The 5,954-nt window shown below is 34.9% G+C and overlaps 1 pseudogene; it reads left to right on the forward strand.

Annotated features, from left to right (window-relative positions):
* The first annotated feature begins 1,907 nt into the window (after positions 1–1,907).
* LOC104659923 lies at positions 1,908–3,099 on the forward strand (annotated as a pseudogene).
* The last annotated feature ends 2,855 nt before the right edge of the window (positions 3,100–5,954 follow it).

The following is a 5,954-nucleotide window of genomic DNA, read 5'->3' on the forward strand; positions in this document are numbered from 1 at the left end:
GCAAAATTTTCCAGCTTTTATCATTTATGCTTTTATTTTATTTTATTTTATTTTTGAGATGGAATTTTGTTCTTGTTGTCCAGGCTGGAATGCAATGGTGTGATCTCAGCTCACTGCAACTTCCGCCTCCCAGATTCAAGCAATTCTCCTGCCTCAGCCTTCTGAGTAGCTGGGATTACAGGCATGTGTCAACACGCGTGGCTAATTTTGTATTTTTACTAGAGATGGGGTTTCTCCATGTTGGTCAGGCTGGTCTCAAACTCCTAATCTCAGGTGATCTGCCCTCCTTGGCCTCCCAAAGTGCTGGGATTACAGGTATGAGCTGCTGTGTCTGGCCTCTGCTTTTTTTTTTTAATGCTTTGCTGCTCAGAAATTTCTCCCACCAGATACCCTAAATCATCTCTCTCAAGTTCAATGTCCCACAGACTTGTAGGGCATGGGGAAAATGCCACCAATCTCTATGCACAGCAACAGTGACCTTTTACTCCAGTTCCCAACAAGTTCCTCATCTCCATCTGAGAACACCTCAGCCTGGACTTCATTGTTCATATTACTATCAGCATTTTGGTCAAAGGCATTCAACAAGTCTGTAGGAAGTTCTAAACTTTCCCATACCTTCCTCTTTTCTTCTGAGCCCTCCAAGTCTCTAGGAAGTTCCAAACTTTCCCACATCTTCCTCTCCTCTTCTGAGACCTCCAAGTCTCTAGGAAGCTCTAAACTTTCCCACATTTTCCTGTCTTCTTCGAAGCCCTCTGATGTATTCCAACCTCTTCCTGTTACCCAGTTCCAAAGTCTCTTCCACATTTTTGGGTATCCTTATAGTAGGACCCCACTACTTCCTGGTACCAATTTACTGTATTAAGTCTGTTCTCACACTGCTAATAAAGACATATGATGGACTGGGTAATTTATAAAGAAAAGAGATTTAATTGACTCACAGTTCCACATGGCTGGGGAGGCCTCACAATCATGGCAGAAGGCAAAGGAGGAGCAAAATCATGTCTTACATGGTGGCAGGCAAGAGAGCATGTGCAGGGGAACTCCCATTTATAAAACAATCAGATCTCATGAGACTTATTCACTATCATGAGAACAGTATGGGGAAAACTGCCCCCATGATTCAATTATCTCCACCTGGCCCTGCTCTTGACACATGAGGATTATTACACTTCAAGGTGAGATTTGGGTGAAGACATAGTCAAACCATATCACTAAGATAGTTCACTAACACTAAGCCTGCCCTACAGGAATGACTAGAGGACATTCTTTAAAATGCACCAAAGACCACTAATTATTAACTTAAACATACAAAAGCACAAAAAATTCATGGTATAAGTAATACAGAATCGTATTCAATATACTCTGATATGGTGATGTTTAAACCAATTTTATCTCAGTATGATAGTTAATAAAAATGCATCAAAACAGCAATACGTAAAATTTAATTTTCAAGGAATACAAATTATAAAATGATGTAAGTTTTGACATCAAAAACATAAAATGTAGTGGGTAGAATAAAAGTGTAGAGTTTTGTAACTCTACAAAATCAAATGCAATCAAAGTTAAATTGTTATCAGCTTGAAATAGTTTGTTATAAGTATGTTTTATGTAAGTCTTATAACAAAAAGGCATAAATCTATACTAGATTTTAAAAATATAAATATAAACATATAAACAATTCACTACAGAAAACCATTAAGTCACAAATGGCAATAGAGGAAGAAAAAAAGTGTATGAAAAACAAGCAGAAGACAAAAGACAAGGGCTTCAGTTCACCAGGCAGAACTTTCCAGAAGACTCAATAAGATGCAGAGAAGTGGCAGCTGCCTGAGCTTCAAAAAGCTACTACAGTCCTTTCTGCTTTCTCACACTGGCCTCATCCCCCTCACTAGCTGTAGCTGTAGAAAATGGTGAAATAAACCACTTTCCATGATTTTTTAGAGGGTCAAAGAAAGTACCACTAAGGAAGAATTGAAAAAGGCTTATAGGAAACTGGCCTTGAAGTACCACCTGATAAAAATCCAAATGGAGAGAAGTTTAAACAGATTTCTCAAGCTCACAAAATTATTTCTGATGCCAAGAAAAGGGAATTACATAACAAAGGAAGATGACAGGTAAATAAGAGGACCGAGCAAGTGGCAGTTCTGGGTCCCCTATGGACATCTTTGATATAATTATTTATGGAGGAAGAAGAATGCAGAGAGAAAAAAGGAGTAACATGGTTGTGCATCAGCTCTCAAAAACCTTAGAAAATGTTTGTGATAGTACAACAAGAAAATTGGCACTTCACAAGAATGTAATTTGTGACTAATGTGAAGGCAGAAGTGGGGAAAAAAAGAGGAGAGAAGTATATATAATGTTGTCCCAATTGCCAAGTTACTGGACTGCAAATAAGAATTCATGCGATAGGGCCTGGGATGGTTCAGCATGCTTAGTCTGTATGCATGCACGGAGTGCCAGGGTCATGGAGAATGAATCAGTCCTAAAGATAGATGTAAAAACTGAAATGGAAGAAAGATAGTTTGAAGGAAAAAGATTCTAGAAGTTCATGTTGACAAAGGCATGAAAGATGGTCAGAAGATAACATTTCATAGTGAAGGAGACAAAGAACCAGGATTGGAACCAGGAGATACTATAATTGAGTTAGATGAAAAGGACCATGCTGTTTTTACTTGACAAGAAGACTAGTTTATGTCTATGGACAGACAACTGGTTAAAATATTGTGTGGTTTCCAAAAACCAATATCCACTCTTGACTACTGAACTAGTCATCACCTCTCACCCAGGTCAGATTGTCAAACATGGAGATATCAAATGTGTGCTAAATGAAGTCATGCCAATTTTTCATAGACCATTTGAAAAGCATCACCTAATCATCAAATTCAAGGTAAACTTTCCTGAGAATGGTTTTCTCTCTCATGATAAGCTCTCTCAGTTGGGTAAACTTCTACCTGACAGGAAGGAAATAGAAGAGATTGATGAAATGGATCAAGTTAGAACTTTGATTCAAATCAGGAAAGACAGCACTGTTACAATGGAGAAACATATGAGGATGATAAACATCATCCCAGAGGTGGTGTTCAGTGCCAAAATTCGTAAAAGGACCAATGAGTAACACTCACTCCTGGCACTTGATGAGCAGTAGTGAGTGAGTGAGTGAAGGATTGTAATCATAATGTGTTCACTACCTGCTATTGTTTTTGTTTTAGAATTCAACTATAATAATGTTTTTAAAATTAAATAATAAACAAATATAAAAGCTCAAAAAATCAGAAAATAAATTACAAAATAGTAGTAGTAGGTTCTTACCTATCACTAATTACTCTGAATGTCAATGAATTAAATTGTCCAATAAAAAGACATAGAATTACTGACTTGATTTAAAAAACAAGACCCAACTATATGCTACCCAAATAGACTCAACTCACATTTCAGGCCACACATAGACTGAACGTGAGGGGATGAAAAATAATATTCTATGTAAATGAAACCCAAAAGAGAGAGACCAAGGTTAGCTACACTTAAAGTAGGCTTTAAATCAAAAACAGTAAAAAAGATAAAGAAGGTTATTACATAATGTTTAAGGATAAATCTATCAAGAAGATGTAACAAGTGTAAATACATAATACACCCAACATTGGAACACCTAAATATATGAAGGAAATCTTAAAGGATCTGAAGGGAGATATTAAATGCAATACAATCAGAGTGAGGATTTCAGTTCCCTACTTTCAACAATGGACAAATCATTCAGACAGAAAATTAGTAAGAAAACATTAGCTTTGAAATATTCTTAGACCAAGCAGATGTAATAGACATATACAGAACCTTTCATTTAACAGAATACATGTTCTTTTCAAGGGAACATGGAACATTCTCCAGGATAGATTACATGTTAGGCTACAAAACAAGTCTGAACAGATTGAAGAAATTGAAAATATATCAAATATTTTTTCTAATCACAAGTGTATGCAATTATAAATCAAAAACAGAAGAAATCTTGGAAAATTCACAAATATGTGGAAATTAAACAACATACTCTTGAACAATCAATGGGTCAAGAAAAAATCAAAAGGAACATTTTTAAAAATTTGCGACAAACAATAATGGAAGCACAACATACCAAAACTTACAGGATACAGCAAAATCAGTTCTACATTTAAAAATCTCAAATGAAAAACTTAATGCTATACCTCAAAGAAAAGAAACAGAAAAAAAAAACAAGCCCAAAGTTAGAAGAAATAAGAAATTAAAGGTTAGAAGAGAAATAAATAAAATAGAGACTAGAAAAACAATAGAAGAAAATACATGAAATCAAGAATTTCTTTGAGAAGATAAACATAGTCAATGAAACTTCACCTAGGATAACAAAAAAGAGAGACAATTCAAATAACCAAAATCAGAAAAAAGAGAAAAATTACAACTGATAGTATAGCTATATAAGCATCATAAGAGATTACTTTGAATAATTGTATGCCAACCAATGAATAAATTAGAAGAAATGGATAAATTTGTAGATACATACAACCTATTCAGTCTGAATCATGAAGAAATAGAAAATACATAAAAAATAACCATTAAAGGGAGAATGAGTAATAAAAAGTCTCCCATGAAGTAAATGTTCAGGATCTGATGGTTTTACTTAATTCTACCACTTAAAGGAGAACTAATATAAATCCATCTCAAACTCTTACAAAAATGAGTATTCACAATTTTTTTTTTTATGAGGGCAGAATCATCCTGGTACCAAAGCCAGACAAGGACATTATAAGAAAGAAAAATTACAGGCCAATATCCCAAATGAAAATAAATGCAAAAAATCCTCAACAAAATGTTAGCAATATCTAATCAACAGTGTACTAAATGAATCATTTAATGATTTAATATGATCAAGTAGAATTTATCCCAGGGATGTAAGGATGATTCAACATAATCCAAATTTATAAGTGTGATACACTTCATTAATAGAATGAAGGGCAAAAACCATATAATCAATCTCATTAGAGGCAGAAAAATGATTTGACAAAATTCAGCATCCTTTCGTGATAAAAATCTCCCAATGGATTAGCTACAGAAGGAATGTAACTCAATACAATGAAAGCCATGCATGACAAGCCCACAGTTAACATTATACTTAATGATGAAAACAATGGCAACTTTCCCCATAAGATCAGGAACAAGACATAAATGTCTAATTTCATCTCTTCTATTCACTATAGTACTGAAAGTGACTATAGCGCTCCTTGACAGAAAAATTAGGTAAGAGAAAGAAATAAAATACTTCCAAATGGGAAAAGGTTAAGAAAATTGTTCATGTTTGGTGATGACATGATCTTACGTATGAAAACCTAAAGACTCCACAAAAAAACTGTTAGAACTAATTAATGAATACAGTAAACTTGCAGGATAAAAAAAAAAATCAACATGTAAAAGTCAGTAGTGTTTCTGTGCACTAACAATGAAAAATCTGAAACAGAAATAAAAAAAAATTCATTTACAACAATTACTAAGAATAAAAAGTACTTAGGAATACATTTAACCAAGGATGTGAAGGATTTGCAGACTAAAATTTTCAAAACTGATGAAATTGATGACACAAGTAAATGTAAAGATATTTTATGTTCATAGGTTGGAAGAATTAATATTGTTAAAATGTCACTATTAGCCAGGTGTGATGGTTCATGCCTGTAATCCCAGAACTTTGGGAGGCAGAGATAGGTGGATCACTTGAGGACAGGAGTTCAAGACCAGCCTTGCCAACATATTAAACCCCGTCTCTACTAAAAATACAAAAAATTAGCTGGGTGCAGTGGCACAGGCCTGTAATCCCAGCTACTTGGGAGGCTGAGGTATGAGAATTGCTTGAACCTGGGAGGCGAAGGTTGCAGTGAGCCAAGATCATGCCAATGCACTCCAGCCTGGGTGACAAAGTGAGACTCTGTCTCAGTAGATAA

Source organism: Rhinopithecus roxellana, chromosome 14, assembly GCF_007565055.1.
Source record: "Rhinopithecus roxellana isolate Shanxi Qingling chromosome 14, ASM756505v1, whole genome shotgun sequence".
NCBI classification, from domain to species: Eukaryota; Metazoa; Chordata; class Mammalia; order Primates; family Cercopithecidae; genus Rhinopithecus; species Rhinopithecus roxellana.